General features: G+C 44.6%; 1 long non-coding RNA gene across 2 annotated transcripts in view; it reads right to left on the bottom strand.

Annotated features, from left to right (window-relative positions):
• The window catches only part of LOC139756983 (uncharacterized), a 101380-nt gene extending 75551 nt beyond the window's left edge, over positions 1-25829 (bottom strand). For both annotated transcript variants that reach the window (XR_011714475.1, XR_011714476.1), the window contains exon 1: positions 25703-25829. This is a non-coding gene — a long non-coding RNA (uncharacterized lncRNA). The remainder of the gene's footprint in view (positions 1-25702) is intronic.
• Positions 25830-26998: the final 1169 nt, after the last annotated feature.

Below are 26998 nucleotides of genomic sequence, written 5' to 3'. Positions count from 1 at the left end.
ACCCGTAAGATCCCGGAGCCTCGCGAGACGTACAGTTTTCTACGTAGTTTGGTACAATTTGGGCGAGGATTTGTTCACGAAGTCTTCAGAGTCTGCGTACACAACCTTTCTGTAGGATTTTGGCTTACGTGACTCTCTTGATGTTTGACTTACGACCTCCAGATGGTGTCCAGGTGTGGAAAGTTGCATGTAATATATATATATATATATATATATATATATATATATATATATATATATATATATATATATATATATATATATATATATAAATATATATATATATATATATATATATATATATATATATATATATATATATATATATATATATATATATATATGTATATATATATATATTTATATATATATATATATACATATATATATATATATATATGTTTATTTGCGTAAGGTCATAAGACGGGGTAAATAGTGGTGTTGGGGAGAAGGGTTCAAATCCGAGGCTTCACAACCCACCAGCCAGTAACACGCAGGACTGGCCATACCCGTCAAGCAAAGGCCAACAGCACAATATCTTCGATGATTTTCACTTTGGTGACAACTTATCCGATGATGATTACAATGGCTCTATCCCCACCAAGGCGAGGATGTCTTATGTTCCCACATCACGAGATCCTTAGGTTACCAGCCTATGCCATCGGCGATTTTGACGCTAGACACACACAAAGCGTCGTACATCCTACCACAAACACCACAGGTGGAAATATATCATCAATGATAAATTGCAGTGGCGCTCAACACCTCGGTCCAAACTTCCCTCACCTTCCTATAGCAGCTGTGACCACACCGGACAGAAGACTTGGAAATGGTAAAAGTGACCACAGTATCCACACCAGACAAGATGACCTCACAGATAGCGATCATATGCCCATGGTAATTACTATATCAACCGCTCCAATCCTTTCCCCCCTTGGCACACAATGAGTGGCTGCTCAGAAAACCAACCAGAATCTATTAAGTACAATAACATAAATCTCCTCAAAACTTAAAGGGAAGCAAACTGATGATATAGGCAAGGGTGTGGACAGGTGGTATGCAAGGGTCTGGACGGGTGGTATGAAATAAGTGGAATAACACAATGAGTTGCAATCTCCATCAAGACTCTCATACCCTCGGTCCACTCGAGAAATCATATAACTAAACCCATTTTCTTCAGTGTCCCAGCCTACATCAACCCCCGCAGCTGGACATATGCTCTATACCAACAATGTGAAGACCTCCAGCTGAACTTAATGGAAGAAGGAAGCAAGATGACAACCTAACCTACACTGGGGAAATGCGACCAACTCTCTAACGCGGAAATATAGTGACCCAGATGCGTTCTGGCAAGGGATCAGACGTTGACACAGGAATCCCAGATGTAACATCAAATATTTGGAAACTAACGAAAAACAAAACTGATGATGAAGGTATGGCAACTGAACTCATAAACACATGGAGAACAGTGTTCAAGATTACGTCGGAAGAACACACAAATTACTACGAAAACCACGAAGAGGAAATAACTGACTGGCTAACTCGGAGCGGAGAAAGAGGCATCCCACACCAAACTCAGCCCGGCTGTCCCATAACAACTGCTTCTCAATGTAAATCAAAATCGCTGTGTTCAGAGGACGTGGAATAAACTGTACAGTGTCGACAAACGGTCCACAACTCAGCATACCTGATATCATAGCAACACTACTGTATAACTCTGTATATCAAAGCAAGACAGACATCATTATCATCATCATCTACCCTGCCACGTCACCCTTGTTCCTCTGCCAGGCTGAGTACGCCAGGGAAACATCCGATCACCAACACTATTCATAACTCACACAGACGATATTATCCCCACCAGCTTGGGACATCAGCATGGATATCTTCTGTGGCGATGACGCCACTCACAACCACGTAGTATATCCTCCAGGAGTTCGCCCCAGCAACATACCTGTTTGGTCCAGCCAGACACAACCAGACTAGGCAAATTCGAAACAGATTCGGAGATAAAAAGTGAAAAAAATTATTATCGTCGTGGCGTCAGGAAGTATAAAACCCAACGATAGTAACATTATAAGACAAAGAACAGCTGCAGAAACCTGGGTCACATGTATTAAGGTTTGATAATAGACCACATCAACAAGAGATCTGCGCACGTGGACATCCGACCCTGACAAGTCAGTACAGAATCTGGCACTTTTTAGAGAAACAAAAATGACACCTGATCAGAGCCATGATAATACCTGTCCTAACCTTCTCACATATACCAAAGTTCCTCACCTCCAAATCATGTACGCTGAAGTTACAGAGGAAACAGAATAAGGCTCTACGATTCGTCACAAATGAAAAAAAATATATACCCCTTACACTGAAAGCACCGTAGAATAGCACGAACGATTGGAGATCAAACCAGTTGGTTTATACTTGAAAGAAGCGGCCTGAAAGGTATGGCAGAGACGTGAAGACAACAATGATACAAACTACAGACAAATCTAAGATCTGGACAACAGTACAGACTTGGAACACACCTTGGTTCCCTGGGAACCTCACAGCACTCTGGGAGGCTCCAGCCATCCATCGATGTATACATTGAACAACGCTTAGCTCAGCTTACTGACTTTCCCTCAAAAAAAGCAAAGGACGCAACATATACACCCCTCGTCTACCGGGAATATATATATATATACATATATATATATATATATATATATATATATATATATATATATATATATATATATATATATATATATATGGCACCAAAAATAAGCTTCTAGAGATCCATCCACATGGAATACCAAGGAATACAAACAGCAACAGGCCACTTCATACAACAGACCACTTCCTATAGACCACTTCTTATAACAGACCACTTCATATAACTAACCACTTCATATTACAGACCACTTCTTATAACAGACCACTTCATATAACTAACCACTTCATATTACTGACCACTTTCCTATAACAGACCACTTCATATAACTAACCACTTCATATTACAGACCACTTCTTATAACAGACCACTTCATATAACAGACCACCACTTCATACATAACAGACCATTTTCATTTAAGGAAAAGCAAAATGATCGTGGATATGAAGCATGAAAAAACTTACACCAAACACCTGTACACACCTCCATCTTCTGTTCCATTTCAAACTATCCCTATCCCTCGTCCCACCTCTTCTACCTCTCCTCTAACCATCCCATTACTAAAAAAAAACCCATATGTGTGGCGGAGCGGAGCATGAAGGATGGCCAGGACACGGGCAGGTGGGTAGAGGGGCGATAATTCTGCCACCCAGTGATTACTTCAGCTGTCTCCCCGCCTCCGTGCCAAGTCCTCCCTCACCAGTACGACACAGGCGCCACCTCCACCAAAATAATCCCCCTGGCGGCCGCTCCCACACTAGCTCCTTCCGACATACTTCGCGTTAAACGGAAACTTGCGTATTCTTTCGTTGAACGACCAAATGGCGGAGATCCTGTACAAGCCCGAGTTAGCCCAAATATTTGCCGCTCATTTTCCTGACTGTATGAACTCCTGTGTTTTAAAGTTTCAATCTTAAACTCGAGCAGGACGAAGTGAAAACCTTCCGTCACGTCTAAAGCCAAGCCATCATACTCAAGAGGCACAATTGTTGTATTCAAATGTCTACCATCGTTCTCAAGTTGTGATCAGCACCACGGCTCCAGAACTGAACCATCTGAATTCTTATTCGGACGTCTCATGAATCAAATAAACCAACCGGACATCTTCACTTAGGAGGAATGTTACGACTCCAGTCCTGTGCTATGTCACTTGGTGTAAGAATTACGATTCCTTTACGACCGTTGCCAATCAAGGTGGTTAAGATCCAAACAACTTGTTACTAAAGTGTCTAGATCAGTGGGAAATAATGCCATCGATGTCTGCAGTTGATTTCACCTGTGTAAAGTTGTTATGGTTATCAAGAAATGAAAATGTTTGTGGCACGAAAGTAGTACCTGAATTTGTGCTAAAACAATGAAAGTCCAGCGCTGGTTTTCCTATGGTAAGGCAAACTATTCTATCAAAGATACAAAAAATAGCTTAAACTTCACCTTACTGAACGTAACTTAAGACTTCCCAGCAGAGACTGTGAGATGGTATAAGAAGCGATGGAGGAAAACACCACAACGTCGCTCTATCCACCTCTTCCTCCTCTCCCCCAGCACCTAAGGGTAAAGAAAGACGTTCTTCAATGCAGAACTTGTTCACATATCAACGCCCTTTTCAGCACTCTTTCCTCAGCAGGATTGTTGACATATGGAGCGATTTCCTAATGTGAGTAATTGAAAAAAGTGCCATTAGATAACGTTTCAAGAACGTATTTGATATTTCGCTTTAAATCCATGAGTGACATTATTTACGTCTCCTTGAGCTACACGATAAGTGTACAGGTCTTCCTCTTTGCAAAAGCTGCATATCTTCCTGCTCCTACCACACTAGTCTCTAAGTCTCCGTTTTCTTCCACTATTACAAACATCCTGGTTGGTACTTAATGGTCTGTTACAGTGTAACTTCAATTGCATTCACTGTATTCAGTTTTCCTTACATGATGAACACAAGAGCAACAGACGAAACAAAAATGATAAAAAGAAAGTAACTGAAAAAACAAACCCATCATCAGCCATCAGCAATATCACTGGAAAAAAGACAAAGACGAGTGTAATCAAGTGCCACATATGTAGTGGGAGTGTACGTGGTCTTACACTCATCCTCAACACCTTAAGATGATGTTGGCGGACGTAGCTTGACGATGACGGTGTAATAAGGAAGATGAGAGAGGCTAAAGTCCAAAACAACCAGCCATTCTGCAGTTGAATCAAGGACCTATACCAAAGAGTGTGTCACCCAACCAACCAGTATGTATGGTTGTGCTCTGCCTGGAGCACCACTATACCAAAGAGTCTGTCACCCAACCAACCAGTATGTATGGTTGTGCTCTGCCTGGAGCACCAGAGTTAGAAATATGTAAGGGAAACTAACTGGATTATTCAAACTTCATCTCTTCTGCTGGACAGTACAGCCTCTTCGGTATCTGGTGACGTATCATTAAGCTGGGCTAAGCTAAACTGGGATGGGGCTGAGCTAAGCTGGGCTAGGTTGGACCGGGCTAGGCTGGATATCCTAGGTTAACCAGTAAGGCAGGCCATCATGGACACATTTTCTGTTTCATTCACGCCTAGCAATCCAGCTTATCATTAGAATTTATAGCATATCGTTGAACGTAAAGGCCACTTATAAGGTCATTGTCTGAAACAGCTCCATAGATAAAGTCTCTCGACGAGATTAGAAACAAAATATGATTCTTTTTTTATTGAAAGAAAACCCCAGGTGGTTGATCACGTCTAAGACGTAACTTCCCATCATGACGCTGTAAGGACTGCATTACGTGCACATAAAGAACTGGGTTATGGGGTTATAACAGCAGAGCGCTCTGTGATTCCCGCCAGCCAATGCCGTCGTGAGTGCTGGCTGTCATGCGGTCTGCCGCTGGCAATCAGATGTACTGCATGTTTCTCATGATAGCATGACAGATGTAATGTATAGTGACGCCAGGGACTAAAGGAAAAGGTGTGTTTCATGCTCTACGGCAAGTGGCAGTGCAAGTGATTTTACTTACTTCCCTCAGGATGGTGGATACGATCCTTTAGCGCAACGGGACGACCCTTGAACACGGCGGTACGACCATTGAACACGACGGCACAACGAACACGATGGTGCGACCCTTGAACACGACGGCACGATGAACATGACTGTACGACCCTTTAACACGACGGCACGATGAACACGACTGTATGACCCTTGAACACGACGACACGATGAACACGACTATACGACCCTTGAACATGACGACACAATGAATACGACTGTACGACCCTTGAACACGACGGCACGATGAAAACGACTATACGACCCTTGAACACGACGACACGATGAATACGACTGTATGACCCTTGGGTATGATAATAACCCGGCCTTTGAACTAACTCCTTCAAATTTAGGTGAAGGGTAATTCTAACATAAGTAATGGTTTACACCATCGTGCTTAAGGGTCGTACCATCGTGTTCAAGGGTCGAACAGTCGTGATCAAGGGTCATACCGTCGTGATCAAGGATTGTACCATCGTGCTCAAGGGTCGCACTGTCGTACTAAGGGTTGTACCGTCATACTCAAGGGTCGTACCGTCGCGCTCAAGGGTCGTAACGTCGTGCTCAGGGGTCGTACCGTCGTGATCAAGAGTCGTACCGTCGTGGTCGTGGAGACGAACATATATGCATAACGCGTGACCAACATTACAATAATGCTCCATACAAAGTCTATGAACAATGAATAAACTCATACACACACACACACACACACACACACACACACACACACACACACACACACACACCTGTTGTCGCCAACAGAACCACTTGGCGACCAAGAGTAGACTGTTTTTGGGAACAGTTAACGGTGTGGGCGGGCAGGCCCCGTACGTCAGCGGCCAAGTATTACTATTATCATAGGAAATATTGCCTGAGCCAGAAGTTATAAGCGCGAGAAGGTATCTGGAGAGTATGTGTTTGGACGCCACGATCGTGTGATGTCGGGGTACGGCGGGGGAGCGAGCCTGGAGGTAATGGGAGGGATAGGAGTGGGATGGTGAACATTATGGAGTGAGACAGGAGGGATAGGAGTGTGTTGTGGAGAGAGAGAGAAAAGGGATGGAGTATGGGGAAGGAATAGTGTGAAGGAAGGGGAAGATGCGGGATGGAAAGGTGAAGGAGGATGGGAGAGACGTAAGTAATATGACAAGGTGGGAGAGAGGAAGAGAAGGGTGCCAGTGGAAGGGATGGGACAAGACAGGAAAGCGGAGTATTATGGGAAAGGTAGATATGGTGGCGGAATGCGATGGAAAGGTGGAAGGACGGAACAGGAGAGAAGTGTAGGGAAGGGCGAGTCTAGTGTAGTAATGAGATATAAGTAGTTTGTTGTGAGATCAATTCCGTTTGGCCAAGCGTTTGTTTACATTACACCATCAGTGGATGAGCGAGACTGGAGGATCGCAACACACACCATGGCAGCGGGTTACGCCTCCTGCATCATCACAACATATAACATGACACACCACCACCACCACCACACCAACTGCTCTACTGATGACGTACGGCAACACACGAGACCCATGTGGTAAAACGCAAGACTCACTTACACGACACACAAGACCTATTATGACGACACACAAGACTAATGTGGTAAAACATAAAACTCACTGTGATGCCACACAAGACTGTCAATAATGACACATGAGACCCACTATAACGCCACACAAGACCTTCTATAACGACTCATAAGACCCACTATAACGACACACAAGACCTTCAATAACGACACATAAGACCCACTATGACGCCACACAAGACCTTCAATAACGACACATAAGACCCATTATGACGCCACACAAGACTGTCAATAATGACACATAAGGCCCACTATGACGCCACACAAGACCTTCTATAACGACACATAAGACCCACTATGACGCCACACAAGACCTTCTATAACGACACATAAGACCCACTATGACGCCACACAAGACCTTCTATAACGACACATAAGACCCACTATGACGCCACACAAGACCTTCTATAACGACACATAAGACCCACTATGACGCCACAAGACTGTCTATAGCGATAAGTAAGACCCATTATGACGAAACACTACACTGCTGCAACGATACTCATTGTATGACGTCATGCTAACTCAACTTCTGACGTCATAACAAAGCAAGTGTAGGATATCACTAGACCCACCGTAGAACACCACATCAGGCCTCATAGATGACGACATCACACCGAGAGGTTTGGAGTCACACCGGAGCTATTTATGAGGCTATGTCACAGCCATGTATGAGGCCACACCACAGCCATGTATGAGGCCACATCACAGCTATGTATGAAGCCACACCAGAGCTATGTATGAAGCCACACCAGAGCTATGTATGAGGCCACACCAGAGCCAAGTATGAGGCCACACCAGAGCCATGTATGAGGCCACACCACAGCCATGCATGAGTCCACACCACAGTTATGCATGAGGCCACACCACAGCCATGCATGAGGCCACACCACAGCTATGCATGAGGCCACACCACAGCCATGCATGAGGCCACACCACAGCCATGCATGAGGCCACACCACAGCCATGCATGAGGCTGCGTGAGGCCAAGGGGTTGTGTGACGCAGGGCGTTGGCGGCGGCGCTGATGTCGCCTCTAGTTACAGTAATGGTCGTCTGGGCGGCGCGAACCTCGTGCTTAACGACCGAGAAGGTGACGGAGACGGACGCCCCGGGTGTTGGGGGCAAGATAATGGTCGGAGAGGCAAGGGTCGAGGCAGTGGGAGACGGACGCCCCGGGTGTTGGGGGCAGGATGAAGGCTGTAGAGGCATGGGTCGAGGCAGTGGGAGACGGACGCCCCGGGTGTTGGAGGCAGGATATGGTTGGAGAGACAAGAGCAGAGGCAGTGGCATCAAGGTCAGTGAAGGGGCGAGGCAGTAGCGTGAAGTCTGAGGCAGTGGCTTCGTATGAGGTGGTGGTAAGAGGGATGAGGTGGTGGGAGGTATGTCATTGGTTGTGGTAAGAAGAACAACTGTTGTGGCACGAGAAGGGGGGTGGGTAGTGGCAGGAAGAGGGGAAATAGTGGTAGTAAGAGCAGGAAAAACGAGTCAATAGCAGCGAAGTGGTGTAGTGGCACGAAGGGTAAGGTAGTGACGGGAAGAGTGAGGTAGTGGCAGAGAAAACTGAACCAAGTGGCGCGTAGTATTCAAGAGAAGGGGCGGAGGCAGCAGGCCTATGGATGAGGCTAGAAGTTTACGAGGATACAGACGAGAGACGTACCCGCGACCTGTTCACCAAAACAAACATGGAACATCCCCTGGTTCCTACAGTACACTGAGGGAACTCCCAACCCTTCACTGATGTATACAACAAACAATACTCAGCTAACTTACGAACTAACTAACTTAGCTAACACGACTCCAAAATACTTTTCCACACACGCCACACACCCCATACCACATCTACCTATGTATACTCCATAATTCTCTTTACCATTTCAAAACTTATCTTCTCCTGCACCCAATCCCTCCTCCCATCTTCACTAACCACCTTGTTAGAGATAAAGAAAGGGGAAGAGGAGGTTCATTAGTGAAAGGAAGGATTGGGTAGTGGTAGGCAGAGCCGGGTAGTGGTAGGAAGGGCGCGTAGTATATGGGCGACCGCAAGGGCGGTGGGGTGGGGTAAGGGGTTCATATCAGAGGGGGTACATTATTGGCGGGCTCGGGGGTAGTGGCAGGATGAGTGGGGTTAGAGGCATAAGGGAGAGAGGATGGAGGAAGGAGGGAAGGAAAGGTAGCATGAGAGATGGGATAGAGAAGGTGACGGGTGAGTGTGGCGAGGAACAGAAATGGCTGGAGTGTTAAGGCCTGAACACCTCTGTTTGACCTTGGGTCTATGTGGTATGTGTATCTGCGTAACTCTTGTTTACTGTATGTCTTAGACCTTGGGTCTATGTGGTCTGTGTATCTACGTAACACTTGTTTACTGTATGTCTTAGATCTTGGGTCTATGTGGTCTGTTTATCTACGCAACACTTGTTTACTGTATGTCTCAGACCTTCGGTCTGTGTGGTCTGTGTATCTACACAACACTTGTTTACTGTATGTCTCAGACCTTGGGTCTGTGTGGTCTGTGTATCTACGCAACACTTGTTTACTGTATGTCTTGGACCTTGGGTACGTATGGTCTGTTTATCTATGTAACACTTGTTTACTGTGCATAAAAATAATTCACTGCCTCTTGAACGCCTCTCTCCTCTCGAACACCCGACAGTAATCGAAAGAGTAGAAGGAAAGGAGCCTCACACTACTAAACCACACCACTACTATAATGACTCCACATTGAAAGAATCTAAGTCTATATCCGGGTAAAGAGGTGGTTATAAGAAAATCAAATACCCCAAATATCAAAAAGTATTTCACATCTCGCCTGCAGCTGCGAGGGAACAAATGACTGAACTTAGACTAAAATGCCTGGGAAGAGTCGGCCAAGGGATTAACACAACACAATCATTTAAGCCAAGCCTGGAAAAGTAAACACAAAATCATTCATTCTTTTATTTTGATTTTTGCCGCAAAGATCGACTAGTTCATGGCGCAGTCCTACTTATCCTGAGGGAGGTGGCGCGAAAGAGGTTACAGAGTGCACAAAAGTTTCAGGGACTGAGCCGCAATGACTGAAATACATTACAGGATGCACAGTGAGAAAAATGATAATTTGAATTTGGGAAACAACGAATCATTCGGCAATTTACATGGTAAGTGAATTTCACAACAATTGAACAAGAATGGATTACATTGGAGAGAAAAATGAAAAAATCATCTTAGCCAAATTCGCTGCAAAAGGAAAACGAAATAATTACAAAATAAATTCATCTTTCCAACTCTGCCATGACGTCTTCTAAGACTATTTTGCATATCGAATCCAGAGACAAAAATGACCTAACACAGTTTGTGTTCAAGATAAATAATAAATGTGTTGTCCCATTCACTGAGTAAGACCTTCATGTCGCCCTTACCAGGAGGTATGGACAATGTCCCTGGGGAGGATAGTATCACTTAAGACATGACTGGTCTTCTAAGACACGTACCTGGTAACCCATGAGTAAAGCTGTGTGAATAATGCAGCTGGCAATTACCTTCCATATGGACCAACACGTCTTATCATATCATAAACAAAACTCATCCAGCCTGATGAATTTCGTCCCGACTCCTTGATGATTTGCTTGTGCGAAGCACTTGAGAGGATGGTGCTTAACAAGTCACCACACAATCAAAGGACACATGACGCTTTACATGAATGACAGTAAGAATTATGCTATTTGGCCCAGAATGACTCACTGAAGCAGACATTACTTACAGTGAGGATATCTGTTATCCATCTTATGACAGGATTGAAACTTTTGTCTGGTGATTCGGATCATGTTGTGTCTACAGAATGCGATGCTCCATATTCTCAGACCTGGTAGGATCCTTCTGCATGAACTGTGCGAACCTCTGAGGACGACGAGACGATCCTCTGGGTACATGATGGCTTGGTCTTGCACCCCGACCCTTGCAGGTCAAGTCAAAGGCCGCGTCATCATAGCCTAGCCTCCCACCGGATTGCACAACGATCATAGCTCAGCTTGATCTGGGTTGCACAGCAATCGTAGCCTAGCTTGATCTAGATTGCACAGTGATCGTAGCCTAGCTTGATCTGGATTGCACAGCAATCGTAGCCTAGCTTGATCTGGATTGCACAGCGATCGTAGTTATCTTATCTGAATTGCACAAATATCTTCCTCTGCTAAAGGAGTTGAGACTAACTCACCAGTCAGGTCGGTCATGATCAGGACAAATATACAAACACAGATCCCTTTACTGTGGCTGTTATGACTGACGCTGCTGCTGCTGCTTCTGCTGTTCTTGCTGTAACAGCTGTAGCCAGCAGCAGCAACAGGAGCAGCTGCAGCATCGTCCTCGTCAGTAGCAATAACAGCAAAGATTCGGCTCTGAGGTTATAGGAGGCGGAGGTTAAATGGGAGGGAAAAATTGGCTGAACCTCAAGAGTCTGCCTAATTGGGAAATAGGTGGGGGGGAGGCGGCGTGTTCCGCGGGCGGCAGAGGGGGAACCCAGTGTTAACAAAATGGCGAGTGAGGCCAGCAACAGCGGACTTACGTCTCAGTAGCTTTGGTGACTTGAAAATAAAGACAAAACCATAAGTAGCAAAACTTCTTGTGTATTTCTGGTATCATTTTGTCCCTGATTTATGTATATACATTTTTCTATAAATTGATTGTACTCTCGGGAATCTTATTCAGTAGGATGAATCAATTCTTGCATCATTAATCATTAACCTCCCGTGTTGATGATAATCCAGCTTCTCTGTCTTGTTGCTTTTACCACAGTCTGCTAGTATCGAAACCATTTACTGCCTATATATATATACATATATATATATCACCGTCCACTGTGGCCCCATGCTGACGTAGTCACCGCTCTGAGTGCATCAATACGAAGCATCAAATGTGAGTGTTGGAGATAAGTGGATGAGAGACAGACATCATTACCGTGGCACTTCCTACCTCGCTCGTCAGCCTGTGACCCTCCACCCTCCCCAACACACACACACACACACACACACACACAACTCAGCACGTACAGAGCGCCTAGCCAGCCAGACCTATCCCTCTTCACTATCCTAGCTCCATAGAGAGCATTATACCATTACTGTCCCTCTGCGCATGACTTCGTCATAGGATATGAGGTTCCTCTGTTCATGTGGCCTTTTCATGTGTACCCTCAACGCACCATTCACCTCACCTCATGGCCATGAGGAGGACTTTTCAACTCCTGACTCATAACGGAGTATCATTACCATCACTGGGGTCGCCCCATATCGAACCCTATCCTGGTCGACCCTCTTCTTACTACCACCACAAGAGAAGTACAACGCCTCATACCTCTCCTCAGACAGCGTCGTCTTGATTCCAGTGTTCGTCTCTTGTTGTGAATTCATTAATCTCTCTCTCTCTCTCTCTCTCTCTCTCTCTCTCTCTCTCTCTCTCTCTCTCTCTCTCTCTCTCTATCTCTCTCTCTCTCCACATGCTACGGCGAGGACAAGATGTTACATTGCGACCGACGAACTTGAGCATACGTATGGATCTGTACAAACATGTGTCACAATCATTTGAACTTGGAGTCTTCACTATCATTTGAAATTGGAGTCTTCACTATAAGTTGACGGTGACACTATCATTTGAACGTCCTAGGGTGTTCACTATCACTCGAACTTAGCTTCTTCATTGTAATCTGAACTTGGAGTCTTTCACTATCATTTGAACTTAGCATCTTCACTATAACCTGAGCTTGGAGTCTTCACCATCACTTAAGCTTAGCGTCCCCACTATCATTTGTTGGAGAAATCGAGAACAGAACCCGAATTTAGGATTGGACTGAGTTGGTTTCCATCTTAATCAACGAAATCTATCTCCCAGTCTTCAGATCCTGTGGCTCGTCTTACCTCTAACCTCATAATGAGAACTGTGCTTGCTTCTCACCGATACGGGTCAAATTGTGCTTGCTTTCAAACCCCTCAACCACAGTGACGAGAGTCTCATCAGAGCATCAGTAATACTCAAAAACCACAATGGATCACCCAAGACGTATCGGGACACTGGCTCCTCTCACTGGCATGATTCCACACACTGATCCACTCAACATTTACACTGAGGACAAAGTAATGACTCTTTTTAGTGAAGCTTTTATGAGGGTCATAGCCTGGGGTACAGATATACTCCCCCTACACCCACACCCTCTTGATGATATACAGGACAACAACGACAGCTTGTAAACATAAAAATGTGTTTGAATTATGTTTGTGTGTTACGAGGTGAGACAGTTTTACACTCGTGTTGCCCCCGTCTCTTAACTTTGTATATATGTGTACCATGTCTTAGCGAGCTAGCGCAAGGAAACAGACGGGGAATGGCGAAACCCACCCACATACACATGGGTATACATGCACGCCCACACACGCACGTATACATACACAGACATATACATATACACACATGTACATACTCATACTTACTGCCTTCATCCATTCCCGTAGCTACCCCGCCACACATGAAATAGCATTACACCAAGACCATTTACTAAGAAAGAGTCCTGGCGTTATCCAAGGCCTCTAGCAACCCAAAACTGCGTTACTTCCAGTAGCAGGGAGATGTGGACTCCTCTGGAATGAGAAGTTCTTCGACGACGAGACTGTACTGCCAACGACAGAGCATCGCTACATGTGACTTTTCACGTGTTGCGGCCTCGAACAGGAAGGCGGAATCCGGTAACACGCACACATATAAAGAGAGAGAGAGAGAGAGAGAGAGAGAGAGAGAGAGAGAGAGAGAGAGAGAGAGAGAGAGAGAGAGAGAGAGAGAGAGAGAGAGAGTTCCGTCTCACATGTGTCATGACGGCATTTACTATAAACTGCTCTCTCGTACCACACTACAACACTCTACAAGACTTTGTCTCTTTCCTCAATAACTGAGAAGAAAAGAAAAATAATCAGATAATTTCACACTGAAAAATCCAAGTTGCTTAATTCAGTCTCCGGTTAGATAAAGTCTGGCGCTACTGGGGCTAAAAGCTGGTCCCATCAGGGCCTTCCTTAAATGAGGAGTCATTCCCGCGGGTTACGAGAGATGATGCCAAGATCATCACAGTGTTGGAGACATGACCAGCAGCAGCGCTGAGAGCCACGTTCATCACAATCTCCACGACTCTGTGGCGCAGGGGGTGTGGGGCGGGAGATGGGGTGATAAGTGGAGGAAGGGAGAATGCATTATATGGGGTATATGTATATATATATATATATATATATATATATATATATATATATATATATATATATATATATATATATATATATAAATATGGATGAGCAGTGGGCAAAAACCATATATACCGCACCTCTAAGTAAGTTTTGACCATATAAGACTGGTCAAAATTGGTTAAATCACAAATTTTACGCATGCATAATGTGATGAAAGTCACAATTCAATCTTTATTCCAAATTTCATAAACACCAGATGAAGTATGGGCAAATGATATGCAGAGAAACACAAAAATATGGCTCGTGGATAATCATATGTTTACGGTATATCGTCTTAGTCACTGCTCAAAGTGTCCTTAACTTGTCTGATCTTTTGATCTCGAAAAATCCGGTAAGATAACCAGATGAAAGACTGATAAAGGCGGGTGGGAGTACTGAGCTAAGATGCAGCCCTGCCAGGTGTCGTGTCATTTGATTCAGTAATGAAGGAATGGCGCAGGCCTTTGAAAGAAGGAAGGAAGGAAGGAAGAAGAAAAAGAAAGGCAAGAGAGGCAAGATGGAACACAAGGGATACGGTCTGTGGGGCCACAGGAAAAACAGACAACGAAGGAAGAAAAAGATGAGGAAGAGGAGTACAGGAACTACAGACGGAAGGACGAGAGGTGTGAGGCAAGGGAGGAGGAAGGAGACGTGGGTGAGGAGGAGTGTGCGGGGAAGGGGGAAGGTGGCGGCGGGGTGAACAGGAAGCCTCTATGAAGGGGCAGAGAAGGAAGTAAACAATTGCCCCTTTCATAAAGATAACTCAGTAGACAGTGTTCCATCCATCCAACGTGTACAGATATGATGCTCTTCGACGCTGCTGCCTAACCCACCTCACATGGGAGTACAAACCCTGGAGATACAATCCTTAAAACCCATCTTGCGTGAAGTCCAACTATCCCAACACAGACTAGCGGAGACACAGGTCTGAGACACGGGGAAGTGGCGGGGGAAGAACGACCAAATCCACCTAGTAAGTACGTCAGGGGGACTCCATGGTTGGAGGGACAGGGTCGGGGTGATGAACGCGGCCTCCTAGCGGAAGGACTGGCAATCCCTCGCACGGTTCTGGGGATCATCGTCTCCGCCAACAACCCCAGATGACATAAAGCTGCCCCCGCCTTCGCAAATAAGCTTAATAGTCCAACAACAAGGTTCATGAGACGTAACGACCGTGCATGACTCACAGCTTTGATGTAGGGGGAGGGGAATAAGAGGCTCTTGTAGGAAGGGGGAAGAGGTGTTGGGTAGGGTGGTTGGGAAGGGAGGCATAACTAGAGAAGATGGAAGAGAAGACCCAGGAAGAGGCAGACAATGTCGGGGAAAGATAAGGAAGAAAGGTACACAAAGTATTTACAAAAGGATCTTGTAAGTTCCTGTAATCTGGTTCCTGTAAAAACTGTTTGTAGATCCAGTCCTCGTTAAATCTATTTTGTGAGACGAAGAGAAAAGACTGGACGAGCAATTTGTGTGGAGGAGAAGACCAGGAACACACACACACACACACACACACACACACACACACACACACACACCAGAGGCGTGACGGATCCTGAGGATTCCTAGGATAAATGTACTACACTGTGGCTCCTTCACAGTCTCCCAGCTGGGTGAGGGCACGTGAGAACCGGAGTATATGTACACCCACGTAAGGCACGACACCCACGTAAGGCACGACACCCACGTAAGGCACGACACCCACGTAAGGTACGACACTCACGTAAGGTACAACACCCACGTAAGGCACGACACCCACGTAAGGCACGACACCCACGTAAGGCACGACACCCACGTAAGGTACGACACCCACGTAAGGCACGACACCCACGTAAGGCACGGCAAACACGGAAGGGACGGCAAACACGGAAGGGACGACAATATATGACAACCATTTTCAAGGCTGTTCATGAAAAAAAATGTGTATGATATTCGACAGTGATGCGAGTATATCAGTGTGCACGAAGCACAGCCTTGCTGAACTGGTTCAGCGTAACAACACAAGAAGCAGCCAAACAAAGAAATGGACGTAAATTGCTCTCGAGCAAAATGCTCACCCACGCTAACCCAGCCAGTCCCAATTTAATGACCCCATTAACCTGACCTTCAAATTCAAGGCTCAAAACAGAGCACCAGTGGGGTGCACAGACCATGTTCAACATGTTCAGTCAACAGCAAACTGTAATAGCCAAGTCATCACCGTGAACTGGCCTTTCAGTGATCCCTGTACCGTGTCTTAATTGTACTTCTTCATCTTCCGGTAACCGACGTGACACGGAGGAAATCATACCCTGATATTGGTCATGTTGGATCAATAGAAAACTAGCGTGTGTGAGGAAAATGTGGGGAGGAGGTTAAGCGAAGCCTCTTATGTATTTGTCGACCAGATCCATAGGTGTAGAAAAGTTATAACGAAGACGGGGAAGATAAAAGAAGGAAGGTTATTCCGTGGCTTTCGAGGAAAGAAGGAAGTATCATGACTGTCAGTCCTCATGTGGCTGGTCAAAGCAAAAAAAAAAAAAGAAAGAAAGAGCAACGAATGGCATACCACGGGTTCATGTCTCAGTGGTTGGGGCACCGGCAGGCACTTCACGGAACCAGTGGTCCAAATAACACGTTGAAGAAGGCAGCAACATCACAATGGGAGAAAATAGGATGGTTGAAGAGAGGTGGCGGCAGTAGACTTAATGAGATTAGTTTTTTCTATTCCACTCTGGCTCATAGAAAGGTGAATGAGGATCCATCCCAGATATGCATACAGTACTTCATAATGAGATACCTGATCACAAGGTAAATGATTCCAATACCTCTACAACACCCACAACTTTTGGGAACCACTGCTGTAAGATATCGACTAGAGGAAGTCATGAACCAAAGATGAGACAGGCGCAGAGAAGACAAAGGAAAGAACATTAGGAAAGGAGAGGTTTGTACCATGCCATCCAATGCTTTGGAGATGTCAAACACCACGGTAAGAGATTCACCAAAATCCCTGAGGCAGACGAGGACCAGAGGTGGGTCAGGCGGGAGAGATCGCCAGGAGACCTTGAGATAACTGGAGAGAGAAAAAGATAACAAACAGACACAGGTCACCGATGGTCGTACCCAGAGCGTCGCGTGGGTATTACAGCTAGCGGGGTGTGGCGGTGGGGCTAGCCACAGTGGCGGTGGTGCGGCGTGAATAGAGACCCCGGACGGGAGCCTGGGGGAGGGAGGGTGAGGGGTTGTGAGGGCGTGCCTCCTACACCACCACTGTCTGCGTCGTGGTTACCCTTCTTCAATCATGGCTTGGTAGCCACTCCCCCGCGTGTGGGGCGCTCCGAGGAAAATGGGTTTCAGAGTCTTTAGTGTAACGCTGGCAGGATCCGCGGGCACGACGGAAGGACTCTTGAGCACGACGGAAGGACCCTTGAGCACGACGGAAGGACTCTTGAGCACGACGGAAGGACCCTTGAGCACGACGGAAGGACCCTTGAGCATGACGGAAGAACCCTTGAGCACGACGGAAGGACCCTTGAGCATGACCGAAGGACCCTTGAGCACGACGGAAGAACCCTTGAGCACGACGGAAGAACCCTTGAGCATGACCGAAGGACCCTTGAGCACGACGGAAGGACCCTTGAACACGACGGAGGGGCCCTTAAGCACGACGGAATGACCCTTGAGCACGACGGAGGGACCCTTGAGCACGACGGATGGGGCCCTTAGGCACGACAGTACGACCCTTTAGCACGACGGTACGACCCTTGTGTATAATGGCTTGGACCGTCACCTGATCACTTAAGTTGTACCATCGTGAGCTCATGAGGTTAAGTAATCGAATTCAATTTTCCTCCCAACATAACATCACTAAGGAGAATCTGACACTAAAACACCGTTGAGAATAACACGCAAGACAACACAGCGTCCTCGATGTAAGATAGCGTTACGTCCCCGTAACACTTACAGCGAAACGACGTATAACGAGGGAATTTTCCTCCCATAAAGAATTCCGAAATCACATTACCTTGAGATACGTTCATATGACCAACTAGCTTACATATACGTAACTAAAACCCATAACGAATGTACATCTGTAACACACAGACATAAAATGGCCTGGTTGGGCTCGCTGCGTCGTACACTTCGCTTTTGCCAAAATCTCGTCAGAGTTCTTGGCGATGATGGTACCCAGAGCGTTCGCAGGTAGGCCAAGAGGGCACGTAATGTCGACAGCCCGTTCTCCATTTCTAATGTGGCTTTACCACATCAATTTTCAGGTTGAGAGTAACGCTACTATGTTGCCTCATGCGAACACTACTTAACTTTCCACTGGCACAAGACTTTCCGCCAGAGGTGGTAAGATTACGGGGATGCAACACGATACAGCATACCTGGGCACGGAAAGTTCGCAACTAGCCTCTTACCACTGCTTGTGGTTCCCTCTGTCGGTAAGACGACGAAGTATTGTATCCTGATAACTATGGAATTACTATCGCCTGTTATCATTAATGACTCAACCATCCTAAAATCATAAACGTCTCAAATAAGATCTGTTTATAGGATTTAGTATGACCTGTTATAGGATGTATAACGTTAATTAAGGTTGTTTTGCAACTCTGGAAGTATATGAAAACGTAAGGAAAAAACCTGTAAAAATGATTGTGGTCATATTCGACCAGCAACATATGATTTGGTAAACAAAGTCCCCAGAACATATGTTTTATGTGAAATGATATTAGTACTGACTACTGTTACTACTACGTTTACTTCCATAATAAACATCTATGCTAATTATGCATAAATTGCAGAGTGAAATGGCAAACGAGGAAACTGCTCGTATAACGACCGTCCCACGGTCGTTACCCAGTTGTGATCTTAATCATGGTAGGATACCCTGGCCCACTGTTGCCACTGTTTCACACTCGACTCACACAAGTAGGTAACCATAGCAGTTTATCATTATTGATGATCAGGTGGTGACTAACGCAAAGTTGCTGTCTTCTGTTCCAACCTTAGCGAGAGAAGTCGTGATGGCTGTGCGGCCAGCACACAGACCACATCAGTGGTGTACCTTCTACAACGATGCATAGCCTACAGCTCTTGAGACCGAACAGCCTCCACACCAACACAGCAGACGCACAGACAGAGCAATCCCCACACCAACACAGCAGCTGTACAAACGCCTTCACACCAACACAGCAGCTGCACAGGCGCCTCCACACCAACACAGCAGCTGCACAAACGCCTTCACACCAACACAGCAGCTGCACAGACGCCTCCACACCAACACAGCAGCTGCACAGGTGCCTCCACACCATCACAGCAGCCGCATAGACAGAGCAATCTCCACACCAACACAGCAGCTGCACAGACCGAACAGCCTCCACACCAACACAGCAGCCACACAGACGGAACATCCTCCACACCAGCACAACAGCTGCACAGATCAAGCAGCCTCCACACCAACACAGCAGCTGCACAGATCAAGCAGCCTCCACACCAACACAGCAGCTGCACAGACACATGTAAGATAATTTCGTTCATCATCTGACTATCATTAAGACATTTTACATTTTCGGTAATCAACTTAATGGTTGCCACAGCAGTACACCATTATCAAACACTGCAATACTATCGTTACGTATACTTGTATACCTACTCCTGTTGCTGATCATATACCAATGAACTGATTATCACGAATCACTCTTTGCATTTAACCTGTAGCTTATCATATAGCAGTACCAGTAAAGATGAGGGAGTACTTTAGGTAACAGAACCTAACACGTCCATGAATACTATATGACTTGCTTACTCTCATGATTTCGTGTGCAGACGACCACACAACACCTCGACACCACACTAACAATAGCGAACGAGCAGCATTTGACCAGGCTGGATCATCGTCATTTGACGGAACGAAGGAGTCTCGTCACCAAACATTTTGCTTTAAAAGAGTCCATCCTATCCCTGCTACTGAGTGTAGCGCAGCCCATATACGTCAGGTACCACAATCGTCTCGTCTTCAACACTGCTCGTACTTACCGATACAAGATAGTCTTATACCTTCTATTGTAAATGTAAACAAATCCATGAACAATGGCACATCTAAACAAGTAAACAGCTCAATTTTCCCATGTTACTGTAACTCAACCAACGTAAAGTTATTCATCAATTGATATTCAACAATAGATACGTAATGAATCTCAATCATAATATCATTGCAATTCAACCAATATGTAACCTTTCATCACTTAATGGTCGAACAATCGCCACTAAATGTATAATGTATAAACCACAGAATTTGATCAGTGAAAACATACTATACAATGTAGATATGCCTCACTCACATGCTTATCCAAAGCGTAGAAGTATCCTGCCCCAACTTAAGCTTAAAAGCTCTTTTGCAATGAATCAACGAGTCAGTATTATAATCCCCAGTTCTGTAATATCTGAACTGAACATTATCAGTCGAAAGCCAGCCTGAATTCAGTAAACCATGGAAAGTTTTGTGGGGCCTGGATGTGGAAAGGGAGCTGTGGTTTCGGTGCATTATACATGACAGCTGGAGATGGTGTGAACGAGTGTGGCCTTTGTTGTCTTTTCCTAGCGCTACCTCGCGCGCATGCGGGGGGGAGGGGTTGTCATTCCATGTGTGGCGGGGTGGCGACGGGAATGAATAAAGGCAGCAAGTATGAATTATGTACATGTGTATATATGTATATGTCTGTGTATGTACATATATGTATACGTTGAAATGTATAGGTATGTATATGTGCGTGTGTGGATATGTATGTAATACATGTGTATGTGGGTAGGTTGGGCCATTCTTTCGTCTGTTTCCATGCGCTACGTTGCTATATATATATGTATATATATATATATATATATATATATATATATATATATATATATATATATATATATATATATATATATATATATATATCCACTATGTGGTATCCCTGTCTTTAGTTAGGGTTTCTAATATACACTTCCTTAACCATTACGGATCAGGTCAAATGCCACACCATCGTACTCATGGGGTGAAGAGAGTGAGGGTCACTGGAGAGTGCGTACGGGCCATAACCACGTATTTCCCCATCGTGCGTAACGTACTCACTGCCCACCTCCCCTTCCCACCTTCAACATACGTCTTGTCAATATACGCCACCCCACTACGTCTCCACGAAGTACCTACGCGTCTGGATCGAAAGCCACCAGCACAAGCAAGCTGCTCACACGCCAGGTGCCTCTCCTTAACTCATCGACTGGGAATTGGCTGGTCTCTGATGATCAAGGAAACGAGGGTGTGTATCTACGTCTTCTTTGGTGAAGGATGAGTCTACGTCTCTCCTTCAACACATTACTCCCGATACCTCTGAAATCACCATGCGTTCTTCCCCAGGCGCTGAACAGAGCTGAGCAGGAGACCTTTTTTTGCGTTCCTCGTTTGAGATAAACAGGACAAGAGGCTATGCAAGACTCGTTCATGTTAAGACTTATGTTTTTGAACACTTCCTGTCGTCACAGTGCAGATGGTCGTCAGAGGTGGAGCCTCTGTGTGAAGGACATTCTTGCTAATGCAGCAGCTGTTTCAGTAGTGCTGACGATGCTATCTCCTGACCTCCTCCTGACACGTCCACAGTCAACAGAACAGGACATAAATCACAACCCTCTTTCCACCACGGAACTCTGGTGTATGTGCTGTAGTCAGTGATGAAGGCCGAGCGACCAGCATGACTATACATCGTGTATGGCGTCTTCTTCCTACGTCATCGCACATCTAATTACTTTTTTTCTGAGTTTGTAATTAGAATTGTGTCTATCTCTTTCTCACTACTTTTCCTATGATATTCTCTATCGTTTTATATGTCTCTCTCATCAGCCTTGTCACCAAATGTTGTAAAACGTTCGATCAAATCCAAGTTATACACAAACCAACATGGATCAGCAACACATTGTGCCTACTGGTTACTTACGATGTCACACTCACCAGTGGAGCCAGCAACACTACCATCTCTGATCATGACTTCATCATAGTGACCACAAACTGTAACACAAATGAACTCAAACAGCGACAGACCACTGGGTCCTAAAGATGCTGTTTGTGATAATAGGAGTTGAGGATATACAGAATTATTATAGAGGAGGACTTGTTAACTTGTCGTACAGCTGATGAGGCGCAAATAATGTCAAGTTAGAAGCGGAAGAATGAATATAAAGGTATTCAAATAACAGCAAACCCGTGGGTCTTTTCGGAAGACAAAGGAAAAATGGCAGTAGGGATACAAGCGAACTAACTTAGAATTCTTCTCTTGCTAAAATAGATTAGACTGGGGTTCATAGCAAGAAAATATAGAAAACGAAAATGGGAACAAATCATCGACGATAGTTACACGAAAAATAGTCGACACGATTTTGCAAGAACATAACACAAATGCCCAGGGTCGTGAGGCGTGCTCAGGGGTCGTACCGTCATGGTCAAGGGTCGTAACGTCGTGCTCAAGGGTCGTACCGTCGTGCTCACGGGTCGTACTGTCGTGCTCAGGGGTCGTACCGTTGTGCTCAAGGGTCGTACCGTCGTGCTCAAGATGTCAACACTACTGGTCCTCACTGCAACCCAGCTGGCACTCTATGTTCATCACCTGACGCGATATCTTGATTCTAACCTTTCATTTTCTTTAATAATTCCTGTTGCCTATCCTTATTTCACTCCCCCCTCCCCTCTCTATCTATTGGACCTCGGACCTGTGTGGTCTGTGTATCTATGTAACTCTCTCTTTCTCATCTTTTTATGTTCCCTTCCCTACATCTTATCCTTATCTCACGGCCACATCAAGCACCAACCTTGCTTTCTCTGCCGCTTCATCTTAACTTTGTTTTTTCTGTTTCTTCTTCACCTTCGCGCACGTCACACACTTCTCCGGCAGTCTGAGTCTCATTCCCATTTTCGCCTTTCCCTCTGCGTTTCCCTCCCTCTCCTGGTGCATGTGGTGTTGGGAGGGCGTGGCGGGGTGATGAAGGAAGGCTTGAGAGGAGGGAGCGACGGAGGGAGGCGAGGTGGGGAGATCGGTGATGGGAGGCGGGGAGATGGGGATTGATGGTGGGAGGAGGGAAGAGGGCAGACTGGTGATGGGATGTGGGCTGCCTACGTACGAGCACGTACGACGAAAGCTCGTCAAATGTGGGGCCAGATGATGGCGGTAGTCATGTGTGTGGGGAGAAGTGGGGGGATTTGTGGAGGACGGGATGATGGAGGGACAGGCACTATAGGATGGCTGTAGGAAGGGATGGATGGAGGATAGTAAGAAGACGTAAGGGATAGAGTAACGCGTATACGAGAGATGTGCAAGCGTTACACACACGTAACTGGAAACAACACATTTCCTCCTTCCTATGTTATCTGTAATGTGAGCTTCTGCCTTCAGTCTTGTTGTATTAATTCATTTATTCGTATTTATCCCTATAGATGCAATACAGTGCTAGCAATAATTAATTCATAGGTATCTACTAAACAACAGGAGTGGGTATACAAGAATTCATAATTATAGTATTGCAGTATAATATGACGGCAATAGCTGTGCAAGTTACCATGTTTACTCCCGGAAACATATCAAATGCCTTTACATTACTCAAATGAATGGAAACATCTCACGTGTAAAACGATAACCAAAATGACATTATATAATGTGTTGATTCCCTGTTATCATTTGACTGTGGGGGAAAAAGAAGTTGTGAATATATGGAAATGAGTTGGTTGGTCATCACTGATGTGGGGAAGGAGGAGTAACGGGGTGGGGGAGGGAGAGAGAATGAGGGGGAGTACAAGATCTGACATCGCGCTCGTACAACTTCTACGTAATTATTGATTACATTTATTAAATGCAATTTTTCATGTATCAGACCGCGCTCGTACAACTTCTACGTAATTATTGATTACATTTATTAAATGCAATTTTTCATGTATCAGACCGCGCTCGTACAACTTCTACGTAATTATTGATTACATTTATTAAATGCAATTTTTCATGTATCAGACCGCGCTCGTACAACTTCTACGTAATTATTGATTACATTTATTAAATGCAATTTTTCATGTATCAGACCGCGCTCGTACAACTTCTACGTAATTATTGATTACATTTATTAAATGCAATTTTTCATCTATCAGACCGCGCTCGTACAACTTCTACGTAATCATTGATTACATTTATTAAATGCAATTTTTCATGTATCAGACCGCGCTCATACAACTTCTACGTAATCATTGATTACATTTATTAATTGCAATTTTTCATGTATCAGACCGCGCTCGTACAACTTCTACGTAATTATTGATTACATTTATTAAATGCAATTTTTCATGTATCAGACCGCGCTCATACAACTTCTACGTAATCATTGATTACATTTATTAATTGCAATTTTTCATCTATCAGACATTGTTCGTAAGTAAACACTCAGGTCGCTCTCCCGCTAACTCCAGTGCGTTCCTAACTTACCTTCACGATTACAATTCATGGAACAGCAAGCTTTGCTCCTCATATTTCCTGTATTAAGTAGAGACGTGTATGTGTGTGTGTGTGCAACCTGCCATGGTTATATGAACCGTGTGTGGAGGCTTGCGTGTTGGTGAGGAGGATGTTCGATCTCTGAGTTGTAAGCTGTGTTGTGCGAGCTACAACCACTACTATGGTCTGTGTGCTGCCCACACAGCCACCATGACCTCCCTCACTAAGGGATGAATGGCGACACAGCATTAGATGGTCAGTCACCACCTGATGGATCATGAATTTACCAGAATTTACCTGATTGCGTGAGTGTAAGAAGTCAGGCTCGAAACAGTGGCAACAACGGGCCAAACTACTGTACTAGAACTGGGTAACAATTGTCGGACGGTCGTTATACGAGCAGTTTCCTCGATTGCACTTTTAAAATAAACGTATTACAATGTAACTTTGATTTAACAGAGAGATAACGGGGAAGAGGGACGTCCGTTAATGTCGATTATCCTATCAATCAGGATGATTTCTATGGTAATGGCCATATCCTACGATCAAAATTACAAACAAAATCAATATAAATTGATGTAAATAATGTACATTAAATGTATATTTACTCACCGATTGTTATTCTTTGTACATCACTATCTTTAGGGCCCATGGTTGCTCGGTTCTGTTCACTATCAATATAATGTAAATAATGTACATTAAATGTATCTTTACTCACCGATTGCTTTTCTTTGCACATCACTAGGACCCATGGTTGCTTGGTTCTGTTCACTATATACGTTATCAAATAACGAACACTGATATGAAAGCGAGACATGCGTAGTATCGACGATCTTATGGGAAACTTAGTTCGAGCAACGCTCCGGCGCCGCGCGCCGATGCGCATGTTGACGTAACGGGTGCATTGGAACAGCACGGTCTAGGGGAATCTATCAAAGGTGGCGGACAGCGTACGCTTTCGGTTTTTTGATCGAGATTTGATTGTATACGCGTTGATGTTCATCATGTAAACAAACGTACGAGCAGTAGTGTTTTTTAATATCTTTAATATATTGTTGTGGTATTTTTGTTTGTATTATTGTTTACCGAATGCTGTTGGCCGTCGAATACGACTAAAGTAATTCACACACGTATTCACTTGTTTAACTATACTTTCAAAATTACACAAAAAAAGAAAACAAAAATTAGTCATATACCCTACAGTAGCTGATGCTAAATCCTATAAATAGACCTTATTTCAAACGTTTGTGATTACAGGCGAGTTAAATCAATGGTGATACAGGCGATAGTAATTCCATGGTTATGATGAAAGATTACTTCCTCGTCTCACTGACAGAGGGAACCACAATCAGTGGGGGGGTAGAGGAGGAGGAGGAGGAGGGGGGTTGTGTGTACACTGCGCTGTATAGATATATATATATTATAAACACATACACACACACGCGAGACCTCGAATTTTGACCTTTCTGTGCCATTATCCACATAAACCCAGTACTTATTTCAGTTACAAGCGGTAAATCCACCAAGTTTGGTGATCACTAGATAAATTCAGGTTGGATATATCACAGACAACGAGAAAATTGTAGGGGAAAAAAAAAGTGCAGTGAACAATTGCATATATATATATATATATATATATATATATATATATATATATATATATATATATATATATATATATATATACATATATATATGTACGTGTAGGAAGAGAGGAAAGTGATTGGTTCTCAGTGAATGTAGGTTTGCGGCAGGGGTGTGTGATGTCTCCATGGCTGTTTAATTTGTTTATGGATGGGGTTGTTAGGGAGGTGAATGCAAGAGTTTTGGAAAGAGGGGCAAGTATGAAGTCTGTTGTGGATGAGAGAGCTTGGGAAGTGAGTCAGTTGTTGTTCGCTGATGATACAGCGCTGGTGGCTGATTCATGTGAGAAACTGCAGAAGCTGGTGACTGAGTTTGGTAAAGTGTGTGAAAGAAGAAAGTTAAGAGTAAATGTGAATAAGAGCAAGGTAAT

This window comes from Panulirus ornatus, chromosome 24, assembly GCF_036320965.1.
Source record: "Panulirus ornatus isolate Po-2019 chromosome 24, ASM3632096v1, whole genome shotgun sequence".
Lineage (NCBI taxonomy): Eukaryota > Metazoa > Arthropoda > Malacostraca > Decapoda > Palinuridae > Panulirus > Panulirus ornatus.
Note: the sequence above shows the minus strand (reverse complement) of the source record. Positions and strands in the feature narration are given on the sequence as shown.